The following is a 19,537-nucleotide window of genomic DNA, read 5'->3' as shown; positions in this document are numbered from 1 at the left end:
TGTGCTTTACAATAAATTCAATTTATTAAATAAGCTTAAAATACTGCTAGTTTCCTCATGTTAGGATATAATCAGATAGGACTATGCAATGACCATAATATTTAGGAAATTGTTTGTTGTTTTCTAATTTTGATCTCCAGTGTATATATAATCATCTAATATATAAAGCTGAATGTATGTGTGTGTGTGTGTGTGTGTGTGTGTGTATGTCCGGGATTGGCATCGGCACCGTCGCAGCTACAGCCACAAAATTTTGCACATTCACACGTCTGGATCCCGAGAGCGTCATAGGCTATGTTGTGAGGCGAAATTTTAACCTCGCGTGTCCCAATTTACCAATCAATTTTGACCCTATCTACATAATGGGGAAAAAGTGAAATGAAAAGTGTATCCGCACCGTCGCACTTACACTCACAAAATTTTGCACGGACACCTCATGTGACCCAGGGAACGTCGTAGACTATGTTTTGACAGGAAAATGTAACCCCGCACTTTACAGTTACTCTCCAAAAAAACATGCCTCCATTAAAGTAAATGGAGCCTGGAAGTACAGGTTATTAGTAGGAGCTGTGATTGGTTGCTATAGGAATAAAAGACATTCATAGTATAAGAAGCTTATATGTGAGGTAATAAGATGTCGGTGGGGAGACGAATAGAGAGACACAGACAGAGAGACAGACAGAGAGACAGATAGGGAAAGAGACAGAGAGATAGAGACAGACAGGGAAAGAGACAGACAGAGACAGACAGGGAAAGAGACAGACAGAGACAGACGGGGAAAGAGACAGACAGAGACAGACCTGGAAAGAGACAGACCTGGAAAGAGACAGACCTGGAAAGAGACAGACCTGGAAAGAGACTGACCTGGAAAGAGACTGACCTGGAAAGGGACTGACCTGGAACGAGACAGACGGGGAAAGAGACAGACAGAGACAGACCTGGAAAGAGACAGACCTGGAAAGACACAGACCTGGAAAATGACAGACCTGGAAAGAGACAGACCTGGAAAGAGACAAACGGGGAAAGATACAGACAGGGAAAGAGACAGACGGGGAAAGAGACAGACGGGGAAAGAGACAGACGGGGAAAGAGACAGATGGGGAAAGAGACAGATGGGGAAAGACACAGACAGACATGCAGACAGGGACAGAGACAGGCAGACAGGGAAGGAGGAGACAGCCAGAGAGACAAAGATAGATGGGGAAAGACACAGACCTTGATAGAGACAGACAGGGAAAGAGACAGAGAAATAGAGATAGACAAGGAAAGAGACAGACAGAGACAGGCAGACAGGGAAAGAGACAGCAGGAAAAGACACAGACAAAGAGACGGGGAGACAGACGGGGAAAGAGACAGACCTGGGAAAGATACAGACCTAGAAAGAGACAGAGGGGGAAAGAAACAGAGAGATAGAGACAGACAAAAAAAGAGACAGACAGAGACAAGCAGACGGGAAAAGAGACAGACAGGGAAAGAGACAGATGCGGAAAGAGACAGACAAAAAAAGAGACAGACGGAGCACATTACTTGGCCAATTTAGTTAAATCTGTGTGGAATATCTGTGGTGTTGAAATATATGTTGTGAAATGCTTCTATTAGCTTAGTTTTTGCCTTTTAATAACACAGCACAACAATGTTTTTGCTACTGAGGGTAAAACATGTGTTCTTTACTAATTTGAACATGCTGATTCCAAATATGAACTCAGAATTTGCACAGCACGTCCAGAATTTGAGTTATACTTAGAAAAGGCCATACGCCTATTGCACATGCAGTTGGAATGAAAGAGACCTATGCTTCTATGCAGATCATTCTGAAATTGATTAAATATTCAGAACATCAATGGAACATTTGTGCTGACCTCAAAGTTGTTGCACTAGTCCTTGGTTTGCAGTTAGGTTACACTAAGCATATGTGCTTTCTGTGCCTATGGAACAGTCGAGATGACAACAACCATTATAAAATTAAACGGTGGCCCAATAGAGATGAACATAAGATTGGAAGCACAATGTACAACATGAATCACTTGTCGATCCACTTAAAGTTTATCTTCCACCTCTTCACATTAAACTAGGACTAATGAAAAATTTTGTAGTAGCAATGGATCGTCAAGGGAATGGATTTAAGTATCTGAAGGAAAAGTTTAGTGCATTGAAAACTGAGGCCAAACTCAAAGCAGGAATCTTTATTGGTCCTGAAATCCACCAACTAATCCATGATGAAATCTTCAAGAAAGAACTCACCCCACTTGAACTAACTGCATGGGATGCATTTATAGTAGTAGTTCAAAACTTCCTTGGAAACGAAAGAGCAGAAAACTATGCTGAACTAATAGACAATATGCTTCAAGCATACGAAATGCATGGTGCCCGAATGTCATTGAAAATGCATTTCCTACATTCACATCTTGACTTCTTTCCTCCAAATATGGGTAATGTCAGTGACGAACATGGTGAGAGATTCCACCAGGACATTTCTACTATGGAAAAAAGATACCCAGGTCGCTTTAACCCCAACATGATGGGCGATTACTGCTGGTTTTTGCAACGGGCCACTAGGACCACTCACAAGCGCAAAAGCAAATGCCTGAAGCACTTTTAAAAGTACTCTGCTGAGTTCAAGGCGATTTCTTAAGCTACTATAAGTGATTTTTAAGTTTTTTGGTTTATTTACCTATACTTCTTTTTCAATAAAAATGATAATACATGTTGTGAAACTGTGGGACATAACGATTCTGTATCTTTATTAATTGCTTATTTTAATTTTCACAAAAATTGGAATGACTTAATATCCTGACGTGCTACAAGTAGCAGACAAAAAGTGTTTATTTGTTGTGCTGTGTAATTACATTTCTATGTATTTGTTTTGTGGTTTTTGTGTGCAGAATAAATTTTTGTTAATACATTCTATTTTGTTAACAACAGTTATTAACCCGGGCGAAGCCGGGTAGTACAGCTAGTTCATTATATAATGCTGAACGAGTCCTGTCCGAAGCCAGGATCTAACCATTTGGGTGTTCAAAGCCGGGATCTAACCATTTGCTTGGTTTTTATAATAAAAAGGTTAGCTACTGCAGAAGTACCTGGGTCCTTATTTATGAAAATTGCCTCCAAGTAAGATCTTCCTGGTTGCCTACAGCAACCAGAGTGCAGCTTTCAGCATTCAAGCTGCTGAGGTAAAGTGAAAGCTGAGCTCTGATTGGTTGCTATGAACTACCAGACTCTTATCAAGCATAACCAGTAATCAATTCATCACTATATAACGCTGAACACGTCCTTCTGTCCAAAGTTGAGCCGGCGCATGTGCAGTGCTATGTTCATGTCAACATAACACTGCGCACTATTGCCGTCACCTCCGCCCGCCCTCATAAGCGTCATGGTGAGGGAGGTCAGTAGTGTGCGGACATCATATGACCTAAAGATGGCTGCATCTGTAGAGAAGCTGCTGACTGGCACGCTGTGGTGCAGGGCACAGGTTGTGTGGGCCAGGGTTGCATGCTGCAGGAGTTTGCCTTCTGTATCGGAAGCGCAAGGTCTCCGTGAAGGCTGCACAGTGTAGTGTGTTTAAGGAGGCCAGCCGTGAGGCACAGCGCTGCCCCCGCGACCCTGCACCTCACCAAGCCCTGCACCGGGCCTGCCATCCCTCATCCAAGTCGGGGAGCGGGTTACCGGTGGGAATCCATCGCTACCAACATTGAACATAGGTGCAGGGAAAGAGACAGTCACCGTTAACTACCGGGGAAGAGCAACAGCAGCCGTCCGTGGGAACCGTCTTTCCAGCCGTGTGTTTTACCAAGAACTGTGTCATCGTCTCAGGCTGAGTGAGTACCACCGTGCCGTGAGGCACAGCGCTGCCCCCGCGCCGGGCTCCACCTCATCACTGGGCCCCGGGACAACCACCCCCTACCCACGGAGGGGAGAACTAACAACTTTGCTGCTTCCTGTCACCACTCCCGGGACCCCCATACAGAGCAGCGGTGGTGTTACCAAAAATCACCACAACCGTGGGTGGCGTCACGGACAATAAATCCCCAAAACCAAACCCCTTTTCACTCACGGGCGAGGAGCGCCGCTCGAGTCCCTGGGATCCGGCCCATCGCTCGAGCCACCGAGCAGCAGAGGCCACAGCAGCAGCGGCAGCCGGACCCAAGCAGTGGGAGAGCGCAGCGTCCCCTCCTTCGCCCGCGACAACTTGGCGTCATGAACAGGATCTTACCGCTCTGCCATTGGGTAGAGGTGCGCCTTGTTACCGCCGGAGGTGTCCGGCCAGAAAATTTCAGAAGCCGCCATCTTTGGCGCGAAAAGTTCCCGCTCGAGCGTCTCCTCGAGTAGTGGAGGCGCGAAGGCCAAAACCCCGCCCCGATAGAGGAGGAGCCGGAAAGAGGCTAAGGGGGACGAAATGGTGACTGGTCGCATGTAGCCGCGGCTATAAAAGCAGGGACGCCAGGACTCTGCAGCCATCTTGCTCCTGGGAGAGGCCGCCAGCAACATGTGGATGCCGTCCCGAAGCACCGTAGCCCCCGCGCCTGGAACCGCGGCGTGGGTGGAGATCCAGACCACGCAGCTCTACCAGAGGCTGCAGGTCAAAATGCAGCTCCTCATGGAGGAGTGGGAGACCGACATGGCGGAGGTCATAGCAGCCGTGCGGAGACACGAGGAGGAAGCTGCGGAAGGGAGGGTGAGTGACCCACGCCCCGATGCCCTTGAAGGGCCGGTCATCGCGGCTGCGGGACCCAGTCTAAACCCTCTTACCCTGCTGCCTCCCTCGCCACCCATCCCGGAAGCCGTGACCCCGCCACTAGGCCCGCTACCACCGCAACCGGTAGCGATACCCAGCATGCCCGCCCCGGCGGGCCGACCTGTAGCCGGAGCCTGTAGCCGACCGGAGGTGCTGCCATGGAAAGCCCCGAAGCCTGAACCGGAGGCGTCCCCCGAGAAATTCCCCGAGCCGGAGCCGACAGCCCGCTCCGTGCCGAAGGCCCAGCAGAGGAAAGCCCCTGTGCCCATCCCCCACACCTCGGGTGAGGTTGCGCCGGGTTGCCGCTGTAAGGTGGCGTCCAAGGCCAAGTCACCGCGGGACCTGCCGCCCAGATCACCAGTAGTGGGCAGTGTCCAAAAGGTCTCGCGGGGCCCGACTCGTGCGCCGGAGCTCGCAGCAGCGCTGTACTGGGACAGGAAGCCGGTACCGTTGGGCCTGGAAATCGAGGAGAGGGAAAGGAAGAAGGCGGAGTTGGTGGCCCATGCAATCCGGGAAAAAGAGAATCTCCGTCAGGCAACTTTTCGTGTCCGGGGCCCGCTGTACGAGGGGCAGGTGAGGCGGTTTGATGTCCGCCGGGGCTATGGATTCATTATGAACAAGCCCGTGAACTTGCAAGGCAACCACAAACTAGTGGGATGTAAATAAAAATGTTGTTGTTGCAGCTTCCACCGTTACCGCCTCCGGAGAGGCAGATTGGAGGGAGGGCCCGCAGTGGAGCAGGCTGGGGCCCAGCCACCACCGGAACCGGTGGCTACCCTCTGGGGGTTCCAGGGGCTCCCCATGGACGTGGGTCCCCTGGAAAGGACAGATCCCGCTCGGGTAACTTGTTGCAGGACTGGGGTCAAGGGGTGCTGCCTGTTTCTTAGGGGCAGCATCAGGGCCAGGTTACTTGGGTGGGTGAGAGCGGAAGCCGTAACCATTTGAAACCGTTACCGTAACGTTTAAGAAAAGTGCCTCCCGTTGTGGGATGATGTTCTTTTACTTGTATTGTGTTTTCTATCTTTTTGCTGTTTAAAAGAAAAAAAAGAAAAAGAAAACCGGTGTTGGACGGGCAGCCCGCGGACGGTCTGCATTTTGCTAAGGGGGAATGTGACGCCCTGGACAAGTCAGGGGTCACAGGTAATGACATCACCACACCCTACACCCCGGTTAGGTACACCTAAGCTAGACCTGAAATCCTTCTTGCCTTCCTCCAGGGGCTGATGTCCACACCAGGGGGTGGGCCAGGCGGTTGGCTCCACCCACCAAGGAGTTCACAGTCCTGGAGGCGGGAAAACCAGGAGATGAGTTAGAGTTGAGTTTTGGAAAGGAAGGAGAGGAGTTGTGAGGTGAAAGTAGAAAGAGGAAAGTGACAGTTTGAAAGCCTGAAGTTGGTCTGGGTGTGTGCCCCGGACCGAGACAGCAAGGTTGGCAGATGGCGGTGACAATCTGCAGTGGAGGCTGATCGGAGTTACCGTAAGGACCGCGGACGGGTGGTGGCCCGGCGGTACCGGACCGGTACACAAGGAGAAGCCAGCACCATTGGCAGGGGCCTTTCGGATCCCAGCAAGGCTAGGAGTCACCGTGAATTTGCCAAATCCGTCAGTGAAGGGGACCTCCGGGTCTCCAAACAACTAAGTCCCGATTGAAGGCAACCGTCCAACCGTATGAGAGAGACACCGCCACCGCCAAGGCACCAGTTTCTCAGGGCCAGCGCCTGCGGGCAAAGAGGGGCTCCTCTGACCCATATCCAAGTCGGGGAGCGGGTTACCGGTGGGAATCCATCGCTACCAACATTGAACATGGGTGTTTTACCGAGAACTGTGTCATCGTCTCAGGCTGAGTGAGTACCACCGTGCCGTGAGGCACAGCGCTGCCCCCGCGACCCTGCACCTCACCAAGCCCTGCACCGGGCCTGCCATCCCTCATCCTTCACCTCATCACTGGGCTCCGGGACAACCACCCCCTACCCACGGAGGGGAGAACTAACAACTTTGCTGCTCCCTGTCACCGCTCCCGGGACCCCCATACAGAGCACCGGTGGTGTTACCAAAAATCATCACAACCGTAGGTGGCGTCACGGACAATAAATCCCCAAAACCAAACCCTTTTTCACTCACGGGTGAGGAGCGCCGCTCGAGTCCCCGGGATCCGGCCCATCGCTCGAGCCACCGAGCAGCAGAGGCCGCAGCAGCAGCGGCAGCCGGACCCGAGCAGTGGGAGAGCGCAGCGTCCCCTCCTCCGCCCGCCACAGTTATCTGCCTATACACACTCATATACCCACACATGCGGCTAATTCACTGATGTCACCTGTGCTGACCACCGCACACTGCTGTTATCTTCCAATACACACACACACACTCGCGCTCTATCTCACACACACACACACACACACACATGCGGCCAATTCACCGATGTCACCTGAACCGACCACCGCACATTGTGTCCTTCTGTCACAAGCCAGGACTGAACCATTTGGCCGGCGCGTGCACAGTGCTGTATTCATGTTGTAGTTGAATCCTTCAATAAAATGGCGCTGGAATCAGCGTGTGCACAAACCACCAACTCCAGCGCCATTTTATTGAAGACTCTGTCTTTGTGAATATCGCCAGTCACCATTTTGTTTCAGATGATATTCGCAGACACAGTCTCTTCAATAAAATGGCACTGGAGATGGTGGATAGATAAAAAAAAGCCCCCACCCACAAAGTCCCACCCCAATACTAAATCATCAACACCTGGACGTAGAACTGGTTCAGTATTTAGTTGAGTATAATAGTATGTATAACACCTGATACCTCACCTCCTGGCAGTCCAGAAAAGACTTGCAAAAGCAATGATGAATAGCTGCTTAACTCTTTGCATTGCAAATGGTGAATTCCCGGTGATATCCGCATTCTGTGCCAAATAATTTTGCTGCACATTTTCTGAGCAGTGTGTGAAATATTTAGTCAAATATCAATTACAACACTGATACTGTAATCTGCAGCAGATTTTGTGCACTCAAATCTGTAGTAGAAGATCTGCTGTATATTTCGTAAAATACGAACGCTGACATCAACGACATTGGTTGACATACTGCAGATTTGAATCTGCAGTCATGGGCAATTTATTTTGAGGATTTTTTGTGCAATTTGGCCATTTTTTTATGCAATTATTACAGGTGTGTTGTGAAAAAAAAATGTTTTACCTGTAAATACCACAATTGCATTGGAGACAGATGCTTTACACACTCCAGTACAGTGCAATACAGTCCAATGGCATTGTGGCAAGCTCCGGTCACATACTGGTGTGTGCCGGATCCGGCGAAATGCCGGATATGTGAAACGGGCCTAACACATAATGATGGACGAGCACGATTGGCACTGCTCAGTACACGATCGAGCATAGGGGAGCTTGGCCGAATGTCACGGGTGCTAGGATGTTTCGTCCATGAAACCACAAACAGAATGCACAGGCTTGCTTCACTACATGATGTGAGCCACTTGCTGTCTCCTCTCACTGGGGGTTAAAGCAATGTTTTGGATGTTGTGTCCAAAAATAGCACCCTCCCTCTCCCTGGAAGTGTTCTGTATATGGCTGGCTTTATGTGGGCAGAGAACCGAACTGCCCAATCATTCCACTTCCATTATACTCATTACTAAAATTGAGTCCTTTCAAAACATCTGACCTGCTCAACGTGAGGACCTAGCAGCCGGCCATTTTAGTGCTTGCCTATCACTAGTAACGAACAGTTGGATGCTTGGATGCGTGTGACTCGAGTCAATGGGGAACTTGAGCATTTTTCTGAAAGATTCCCGGAAAACTGCTCGAGCTCCCGATAGACTTCCATTATACTTGGGTGCTTGAGTCACGCTGCTCCGAGCGTCCAATTGCTTGTTACAAGTACAGAGTACCTTAACATGATAGTGCTTGTTCCTCACTAGTGTTTTTCATCAGTGTTTGATCCATGTGTCAGCTTTTATCAGTTTTCTTGCATCCAAAAAGAAAAATTATGGAGGTTTCTCAAGCTTCTCCTATCAAACTGTGAAAATGATGGTATTGGATTTTTTTCAGATCCATATTTTTGGGATCAAAATTGAATATATCCCTTTGTTTTCATGCTGTACACCTTTTCTGCAAAACTATTTCGACATGTGAACAACCCCATAGATTATCATAGGTACAAGTTCTACCGGTGAGAAACTGTGGTCTGAATTAGCCCCCAACCACAGTTGAATAATTTTGTGGATAGGTGGGGGCAGCACATCTCTATCAGCTACGGGATGGTGTTCCAGTTATAGAGTAACAGTTTGGGATTGCTCCTGTGTAGGTAGCATCATGTGTGTTCACTGCCACCAGTGCCAAGCTTCAGGATTGGCGAGCGCTCGCAGATGGAGCAGGCCTTCTTCGCTGTAAGCCCTCCCCCACATCCTCCAGCACACAGACAGTCAAGGCTATTATGAAGGGAAATACACTGCTTCAGCAGAGCCTCTCTCTAATGCAGTGTGCTCAGCCCTGAGCAGGGGGAACACTTCTCAGAAAGCTTTGCTGCCTCCCTGCCCAGCCCCCAGTTACTCCTTTGAAGGAAACTTGTGTGATATTTAGGACTGGGGCACTAGTGTGGAGTGGCTACATGGATCAGGCATGAAGGGCTTTGAAATCCTTTAAGATAAAAGAAGATTTTATATCCATTTCCTGTTTTTTTACGTTTCATTTAAGCCTTGTTTGCAGAGCTGGGAGGAAGCTGAATGAACAGCTGGGCAGCTGGATATCAGGTATTGCTGACAACTATCTTCAATTATTTGTTTTATTTCTTGGGTCACGTGGACACCAAATATATCTGGGTGACTGTTCCTCTGTAACAAGCCACTTTGTGCCACCCTTTATGTGCAATAGATCTCTCCAGTTGGTATCATCTGGTGATTAAATAAAAATGTATACATAACATATGCGAAATGTTGGGTCATTGAAGTGTATAAAGTGTGACCAACGCCGTATATTAGTAAAGCGACATCTTTACTTTTGGCATACGCACAAAGTTAGTTTGTTGCATTTTTATGACACTTTCGGCTTGTCATCCATTGAGTCCTAGACAAAATATTTAGCAAATAATGTAATTGCACTCAAAATATCAATGGACATTTTTAAGTGGAAAAAAAAGACACCCGCACTCTGTGACCCTCATTGTCAGTAGATGTTAATTTACCAACAGATGTATCACAGCTGCCGTCCATAAAGTGTGGGCACCGGCCGTCCAATCTGATACCCTCTGTGCAATGTGACCTAGAGTACCAGCATTTATTCAGTCTCGAGCACATGTGGTTATTGTTATCCCGGCCATCTGTACTTGTAGAAAGGAATCGCATCATAGCGCTGAGCTGTCTCCGACACATTTCCAGGCATCGTCAATAATCTTTATTTCTATAGCACCAACATATTCCGCAGCGCTTTACAATTCAGATACACAATTCAATGGTATATTCTCTCCAAAAAGTTGTTTGTTCGATCTTGAAAGTATTTTTTTATGTAATTGTAATTAACAACTTACACTATAGGAAGAAAAAAAAGATTTATAATCTTTTTAATATATTTTTTTTTTCATTATTCCTCTCCTATCATCATAGGAGGCCATCCATCCGTCACAGGCCTATTCAAGTTTCCATCTGCTTCGGAGCTTCTTTGGAACAGCAAAGCAGAAATGTCAATCATTATTTATTCTCTTGAACTTGGGTCATGACTTGCAAAAGCAGAATGTTAATTTGCTGCTCCCCTTCCAGGAGCACAGCAGATCTATTTTAACATCTTGATTCCAAATTTTTCTTCCCCTGATTTAAAGAGCTAGTGATTTTATTTTTTTATTTTATTTTTTTTTAATTTTTTTATTTTTAGCAACTTTTATAGTGAAATGTTGGCTTCAGGGGTGGACATATCATTGGTGCACCCACACAGGGACCCAGGAGGTCAGGGGGCCCATTTTTACCTCCATAGCATGTTGAAATGTGCATTATGATGAACGTTTGGACTTTAAGGGGTCCATATACTGTTCTTGCACCAGGTCTCTATTCTGTTTGTATCTGCCAGTGGTGTGCTCCCAGCAGTAAAGCAGTTGAATGATATGCAGTGCTACTGAAGCCCGTTTTGCAAGTTGGGTACACAGCAAGATCAGTAACACATGGTTCAGACTACTTGTAAGTCAGCCGGAAAGTTTTCCCACACAGAATACTGCCCACCACTTATTACAAACCCCTAACCCTCCCGCCCCCCTGCATCAGCTATTGTGGTTGTGTGCTTCCTCCTGTCACCCTTCCTTGTGCTGAAACCCTATACCCCCAGCCTTTCTTCACCACTCATCCTTTTATCCTGCAGACTGTGGAGGAACAGAGATTTGGGCCAAGGACTTGCTCATCAACCAAAATCCAGTTTTGTGCTTTTGCAATGAAATTTTTTTATTCTGTAGGCATAAAATGCTTTAAAAAAAAAGAAACATAAAGGTTATTTTGGAGAGAAGACAAAATATGTGTTCATGTTAAAAAACAAAACAAAAAAAATCCAAAACATAAATACATTAAATAATAATAGTACAATATCAACGATGGAGCTACACCAAGACTGACCATCAATTACAACGATGGGTGCAAAACCACAACTGATTTTAATCGTATGGTGGCTGTATTTTATTTTCTGTATTGTTGCGTTTAGAAATGAGAGAACCCGAGCAGTTTGCACGGAATTTTCTAAAAAAAAAATAATCCGTGTTCGAATTAGGAGTATGGGTGCTTTACATATACGAACCACTTGATCACGCATCATTGTGCACATGGACGCTTGGTGATTGGCCCAGTGCAAACTGCTTACAGTGTCTGAATGGCTCGGATTGGGGGTAACGAGCGTTATCTGATATAGTGTGTCCAAAGAAAACCCCCAACGCAACACCCCTGCCCTTCCTTCCCCGAAAGTGCTGTTTATGGCTGGCTGCATGTGGGCGGAGAGCTGAACTGCCCAATCATTGCCATTGAATAGGGGTTAGGTCGAGTCCTGGTCCTGAACCAAACTTTATCTGAAGTCCGGCTAAACTGAATATCCACAGGTCCGCTGGTCATCTCTAGTTGTGTTACCTGCTGTTAGGGCCAGGTGGACGGGCAGACCCAGGAGGTGGATCCACTGGGCTGAACACCTCACTGAAGGCAAGGGGTCCGGTAGCCGGAGCACTACAGGTAGCAGGACAGTCCGTTCAAAGGAGTGGAGTGTAGAAGTCCCTGGGACCACGGAGTCACCGAAGGTAGTCCGGATGACGGAGCTCAGGTTCGGAGGCCGAGATGTTGTCAGGCAGAGTCCGGAACCGACGGAGCTAGAAGACGGGTCACCACAGGGATCAGAGATGGTATGGACTGACGGGATGGCGGACAGTCACCGTTCGGGGTTCGGGAATCATCAGGACCGGATGGCGAGGCAGGAGCGGCTCTAGGAGAGAGATAGGTAAGTATACCGCAAGACACAAGGAGACCTGACTCCTAGCTTAGCAAAACACGAAGAACAGGCCCCGCCCACTTGGAAAGGATTCCCCTATATACCCTGTACCTGATTCTTCAATATCCTGTTGGAGGACACTGGCCCATTAAGAGAGGGTCAATGACCACGCGCGCGCCCTAATGCGCATGCGCGAGGCCCGGGTGCCAGAAGCCAGAGCAGGGAGCGGTGAATAGGAGGCAGGAGAGCCGGGCTGGGGCCGAGTTGCCGACGGGCGCCGGGAGCGGGGACCGGGCTGCCTGGGGACCGCAGGCGATGGAGCAGGAAGGCTGTGGAGCGGGGGACCGGGAAGCCTAGCAGGGAAGCCGGGGAGCGTGACACCTGCAGTGACACTAGGTCATTATAGGCGGGCTGTGCCAATGTGAATTGATGTCTGGGTGTGAATAAATGTTAAAACTCTTTGGTAAGGAGTTATAATACAACTTCTATGGATGTTTATGGGGCCTTACATTCCTTCCATGTCAAGCTAAGAAACTTCTATATTTTGGAGATAATTTTACAGAGTGACGCATGGAGCACTATAAGGCTACGTGCGCACACTGCATTCTTACTTGACAACTAAACTGACAAATGTAAACACTGCCTTTGACAAAAAACAGCGGTAAAAACGCATGCGTTTTCAGCGCGTTTTAAACAGTGCGTTTTGAGATTGAGAAGTCAATGGGTGGAAAATGCAACCAAAAAGCAATGAAGAAGTAACATGCTGCTTTTTTTTAGGCAACGATTTTGACAAATATCAAGCAATATCAAGCAATGTGCACATGGAATTTCTGATTTCTCATAGACTTTGCTGGGGAAGCAAAATGCATACATATTGTCATTGACATGGTGCACTTTAGAAAGCAACAAAAAAGCAAGAAAAAAGCTCACATGCGCACAGATCCTAAGACGCTTAGTCAGAAGCCAAGACTAGGGTTAGACCAGGGAAGAGCGATGTAAGGTATGGGCAAATGCGCAGGACTACAACCAATGCAGTGTGGCCTAACCTTCGTCTTGAGAAGTTTGCAGATGGGACAGGAAGGTAATAGGCAACATAATGTGGTGTAATCAGGCATGGTGGCCATGTATTCTGTATGTATTTTTTTGCAAGACCAGGAAGCTGCTGTTCAGGTTTGATAAGCTGCTTCGAAAAGGTGCATTTGCAGGAAATTGGTGGATGACGCAAGCAGCTTTCTGTTTTGAAGAGCTTGAAAAGTGTTTGCTGCAAGGAAGTTGGAAAGTGTGTACCGTAATTTATTAGAATGCAAGGAATGCATGATGGTGAAAATCCACGTTCCTCCTCATGTGTATACTGAAATGCTGAAGTGATACTTTTACATTTAACCATCACGTCATAACTAAATACACCACAATGCACATAAAGCCATATTACTGTGATGTGAAAATGATCTACAGACGCTTTCCAGCCTACAGGTTATTATCAGTCGTTGATTTGGCATAGATATATCACCCATTTATTCTGAATGCGAGAAATCCACATCACATGCGCATCAGTATTATAGACCTGTAATACAGCACATGTAACAATCGAAGAGTTTAGACCTGAGGCCTAAGCCCGACATACCCAGTAGACGACTGTCTAGGCCAACATTCACATTACCCTGTCAGCCAAACCTGTTGATATCGGCTTGTTCTGCCATCGTTACTCTAATGTGTATTGGGGGGCTTTAGGTTACATTGTAGATGAGTTTCAACCTTCTACCTATATGCAATAAGCGCCATTTACTCTCAAGTTCTTAGTTTCCCATGCAGTAAGCTCCTGAGTTGCTGGGAATATGGATTACAATAGTAATCAGTCATGTGTCATACTGCGACACGGGTGTGTCTATATAACTTCTAGGGGCTTTATTTGTAATTCCCCTTTAAATCTTTTGATCCTTAGTGATGTCTCTGATATTTTAGCAGATTAAGCTAAAAGAATCTGAGTTGATATTGAAATTAAATCTATATTTATAGGTTACAAAAAGCAATTTGGTTTAGGCTTGGAGTAGAGGGATATAAGGAATCATAAAGCTTTATACTGAGGATGTCACTAGCTTCGGAAGGTATATACACGTTACTTCTCCAAATAGTCCTTATATGAAAGGGATCATTCCTAGTGGGCCATGTTGCTCCCCATGTATCCAGAGCTGATAGTGTGTATGCAATAAACCTGATGAAGTCTTCTCAAGCTTCTACTACCCATGAGCATGCCATCAGTTCACTGGTTGTTTTAATTTTTTTTTTTTCACTGACTTAAAGACTTGAATATGCAGCTTTGGTTTTACTATTTGCCTAAAAAGTAACTACTATTGTGCCCAGCGCTGATCTCTGCTGTCAGAAAGGTATTAACCAGCAGATTGGACCACTGGTTGATACAGACAGAAAAGGTGCCACTCTGCCCTTTGCAGCCCAAGAGCTCATCAAAACCCACATTTCTACCTTCTTTGGAGGTCGAAATTGGTCCCCTTAACTCTTGAGCCCCTGGATTAACTATATATCTGCAGAAGATCATTAAACAGGCTAAAAAAGAAAAAAAGATCATTTTTGACTTCGCACAAAATTCATCTTCTGTATGCACCATTTTGGAGAATCTGGTGCATTTTAATTCAGGCATACCCATCCACAAGATAAGCGTTCGATTGGTGGTGGCCATTATCTTATCAGGCCACATGACCAAAGCAAGGAAGAGTTTAAGTTCAGTGCCAATAACCGTGCACACTGCCATTCAGACATTATAGAAGGGCTGGTGACAACTACAGTCAGGGCCAGAAATATTTGGACAGTGACACAAGTTTTGTTAATTTAGCTGTTTACAAAAACATGTTCAGAAATACAATTATATATATAATATGGGCTGAAAGTGCACACTCCCAGCTGCAATATGAGAGTTTTCACATCCAAATCGGAGAAAGGGTTTAGGAATCATGGCTCTGTAATGCATAGCCTCCTCTTTTTAAAGGGACCAAAAGTAATTGGAAAAGGGACTCTAAGGGCTGCAATTAACTCTGAAGGCATCTCCCTCGTTAACCTGTAATCAATGAAGTAGTTAAAAGGTCTGGGGTTGATTACAGGTGTGTGGTTTTGCATTTGGAAGCTGTTGCTGTGACCAGACAACATGCGGTCTAAGGAACTCTCAATTGAGGTGAAGCAGAACATCCTGAGGCTGAAAAAAAAGAAAAAATCCATCAGAGAGATAGCAGACATGCTTGGAGTAGCAAAATCAACAGTCGGGTACATTCTGAGAAAAAAGGAATTGAATGGTGAGCTTGGGAACTCAAAAAGGCCTGGGCGTCCACGGATGACAGCAGTGGTGGATGATCGCCGCATACTTTCTTTGGTGAAGAAGAACCCGTTCACAACATCAACTGAAGTCCAGAACACTCTCAGTGAAGTAGGTGTATCTGTCTCTAAGTCAACAGTAAAGAGAAGACTCCATGAAAGTAAATACAAAGGGTTCACATCTAGATGCAAACCATTCATCAATTCCAAAAATAGACAGGCCAGAGTTAAATTTGCTGAAAAACACCTCATGAAGCCAGCTCAGTTCTGGAAAAGTATTCTATGGACAGATGAGACAAAGATCAACCTGTACCAGAATAATGGGAAGAAAAAAGTTTGGAGAAGAAAGGGAACGGCACATGATCCAAGGCACACCACATCCTCTGTAAAACATGGTGGAGGCAACGTGATGGCATGGGCATGCATGGCTTTCAATGGCACTGGGTCACTTGTGTTTATTGATGACATAACAGCAGACAAGAGTAGCCGGATGAATTCTGAAGTGTACCGGGATATACTTTCAGCCCAGATTCAGCCAAATGCCGCAAAGTTGATCGGACGGCGCTTCATAGTACAGATGGACAATGGCCCCAAGCATACAGCCAAAGCTACCCAGGAGTTCATGAGTGCAAAAAAGTGGAACATTCTGCAATGGCCAAGTCAATCACCAGATCTTAACCCAATTGAGCATGCATTTCACTTGCTCAAATCCAGACTTAAGACGGAAAGACCCACAAACAAGCAAGACCTGAAGGCTGCGGCTGTAAAGGCCTGGCAAAGCATTAAGAAGGAGGAAACCCAGCGTTTGGTGATGTCCATGGGTTCCAGACTTAAGGCAGTGATTGCCTCCAAAGGATTCGCAACAAAATATTGAAAATAAAAATATTTTGTTTGGGTTTGGTTTATTTGTCCAATTACTTTTGACCTCCTAAAATGTGGAGTGTTTGTAAAGAAATGTGTACAATTCCTACAATTTCTATCAGATATTTTTGTTCAAACCTTCAAATTAAACGTTACAATCTGCACTTGAATTCTGTTGTAGATTAATTTCAAATCCAATGTGGTGGCATGCAGAGCCCAACTCGCGAAAATTGTGTCACTGTCCAAATATTTCTGGACCTAACTGTAAGTGCAGATCTTCAGTGGAGGTCCTCATGGTCAGACCCCGATCAATCTAACTTCTATGGTTATATTTAAAGTAAATGCACAGGAGTAAACCATTGCAGCCAGTTATTCGGGTAGAAACTCAGTTTCCATGCCTGTGCTCTATTACAAAGTAATACTAATTTTGAAACTGTACATTATTATTATTATTTGTTTCTAGAGCACCATTAATTCCATGGTGCTATACATGAGAAGGGGTTACATACAGAATACATATACAAGTTACAGTAGACAGACTAGTACAGAGGGAAGAGGGCCCTGCACTTGCGGGCTTACATTCTATAGGATTTTGGGGAGGAGACAGTAGGTGGGGTGTAGATCGGGCGGCAGCTCTGCACGGTGGTCGGGCGGCAGCTCCGCACTGTGGTCGGGCGGCAGCTCCGCACTGTGGTCGGGCGGCAGCTCCGCACGGTGGTCGGGCGGCAGCTCCGCACGGTGGTCGGGCGGCAGCTCCGCACGATGGTGAAGCAGTGAGGTCATTGTAAATTATAGGCATTTCTGAACAGATGAGTTTTCAGGTTTGATGTGTTGAGGCAGTGAGTTCCAGGAGACTGGGGATGCTCGGGAGAAGTCTTGGAGTCGGTTGCGTGAGGAGCGAATGAGAGAGGAGGAGAGAAGGAGATCTTGGGAAGACCAGAGGTGACGTGTTGGAGTGTAGTGGGTGATTAGTTCAGAGATATATGGAGGAGACAGATTATGCACAGCTTTGTAGGTGTTAGTAGTTTGAATTGGATACGGTGGAAGATTGGGAGCCAGTGGAGGGACTTGCAGAGAGGAGAAGCAGGGTGGTATTGAGGAGAGAGGTGGATCAGTCGGGCAGCAGAGTTAAGGATGGACTGGAGAGGGGCAAGCGTGTTAGCAGGGAGGCAACAGAGGAGGATGTTACAGTAATCGAGGTGGGAGATTATGAGGGCATGCACTAGCATTTTTGTAGATTGCGAATTGAGGAAAGGACAGATTCTGGAAATATTTTTGAGTTGAAGACGGTAGGAGGTGGTGAGGGATTGGATGTGCGGTATGAAGGACAAGGCAGAGTCAAAGGTCACTCCGAGGCAGCGAACTTTGGGTACTGGCGAGACCATGGTGTTATTTATTGTAATAGATAGATCAGGTGGAGAGTGTAGATGAGATGGAGGAAAGATGATTAGTTCAGTTTTGGCCACATTGAGCTTTAGGAAGTGAGAGGAGAAAAAGGAGGATATAGCAGATAGACACTTCAGGATTCTGGACAGCAGAGATGTGACATCTGGGCCAGAGAGGTAGATCTGAGTGTCATCGGCATATAGGTGGTACTGGAAGCCATGGGACTTTGAGTTGTCCCAGCCCAAATGTATAGATAGTGTAGCGGGGTGGGGGTCCCCCAGGACCACAAAGACGCCATGACTCAATTAGTCCGATCAAAACAGCTTTATTGTCCTCGCTGTACATGTAAATGGACCCGGAACACAGCCGGGTTATGCACCGTCCATACGGGTCCCTGTCACACAGGCACCCCTTGCCGTAGGAGACGGTCTTACGATGCCCCGTTCGGCTGTTCCAAGAGGGTCCACAAACTTATAATCGCTCCACGCAGGCCTGGAGCTTTTCCAGGCTTCCGGCTCTGCAGCTTACAGAGCAGACTCTAGTACAAGTTCATAGTAGGAGTTTAACCACTTTCCTCTCTCTCTGGCACCTGGTAGCAGACACCTCTAGCTGAGGTTCCTTCTTGGCCCCAGGGCCCTCTGCAGACCCCTGGGTCTGTGTCTCCTCCAGGAGAGGTTCGGCCTTACAGCCCTAGTCTGGCTGCACTCACCTCAGTCTGAATATCTGAGTCCTGTGCTCAACCTCCACACAAGCTGCTCCATGCAGAGCTCTCGGCTCTGCTCTCACTCTCTCCCAGCACACACACGCTGGAAGTCTAGAGCTAGTCTCTATCCAGACTGCCCTAGACACACTCCACCCAGGTTCTGAGACTGGATTGCTTTAACCCCTCGAGCCACACCCACAGGTGGAGGTCTGTGAATCTCAGCCCTACAGAGCACCTTGGGATTATTAAAGGGAACCTGACCCTTATGTGTAGCAAGAAGCCTTTGTGGACTACAAGTCCCATAGCAACCTTTCTCGTCTAGATATCGCAGATACCTTCTCCACTGTGACATATAGCGATCATTTACCACGTTGGTGGTCGCTACGTCACATATCCCCCCCCTCTGTTCAAACTTGTAGGGTTGAACACTCGATACCCTCGAGGGGCCCCGAGACAGGGCATCAGGGCCACTGTGCGCTAACAGGCAAGAGGGCCCCTCAGGACACCCTCGAGCTTCTGGCGTCGCCAGACCGTCCATCACCAAAGCCGGCACAGGAAACCCACTTCCCAGACACGGTCCCCGACCAGACCCATCCCTCCAAGGCTCTCGCCTAAGGTCTGTGCAAGAGGGAGATCCTCCCCTAGTCGGCACCATCGTCCTGTCAGTCCCTGAGCTAACCCGACCACTAGGGGCCTCACTATCGAGGAGCCTCTGCGAGGAGATGATAGACGAGACGCCATAACTAGGTCGCCCGCATGAGCCGTTCACCGCTCTCTCACGGGCTCTTCTACCCGGGCATCTTCGTCTGGGTCTCGGATAGCGTACCTTCTTGTCATCAGCGTCTTTGGCTGACGCTGCAGCCCTCCTTTCATTCAGTCCTTCAGATTGTGTCTCGCCGGACGGAGACCCTTCAGAGTCCGTACTATAGCCTGATAAATATCCGGGTCCTCTGTGACCCCGGCTCATTTTATCAACAGACTTTCTTTCGCCCTCTGAGGTAACCTGTTCATCGAGCGAGCTACCTTCCTCTTCGGGTCCATAGCCTCTATAGGGTTGCCATCCCCCACCAACTTGGCGGAGT

General features: G+C 47.4%; 1 protein-coding gene across 1 annotated transcript in view; it reads left to right on the top strand.

Annotated features, from left to right (window-relative positions):
* Positions 1–9,216: 9,216 nt before the first annotated feature.
* PALD1 (phosphatase domain containing paladin 1) overlaps positions 9,217–19,537 on the top strand; it is a 359,914-nt gene continuing 349,593 nt past the window's right edge. Inside the window, exon 1 of the mRNA XM_075348925.1 lies at positions 9,217–9,492. The gene's annotated coding sequence lies outside the window, so the exon portion shown is untranslated. The remainder of the gene's footprint in view (positions 9,493–19,537) is intronic.

Source organism: Anomaloglossus baeobatrachus, chromosome 5, assembly GCF_048569485.1.
Source record: "Anomaloglossus baeobatrachus isolate aAnoBae1 chromosome 5, aAnoBae1.hap1, whole genome shotgun sequence".
Classification (NCBI taxonomy): Eukaryota; Metazoa; Chordata; class Amphibia; order Anura; family Aromobatidae; genus Anomaloglossus; species Anomaloglossus baeobatrachus.
This window is presented reverse-complemented; position numbering and strand designations above follow the sequence as displayed.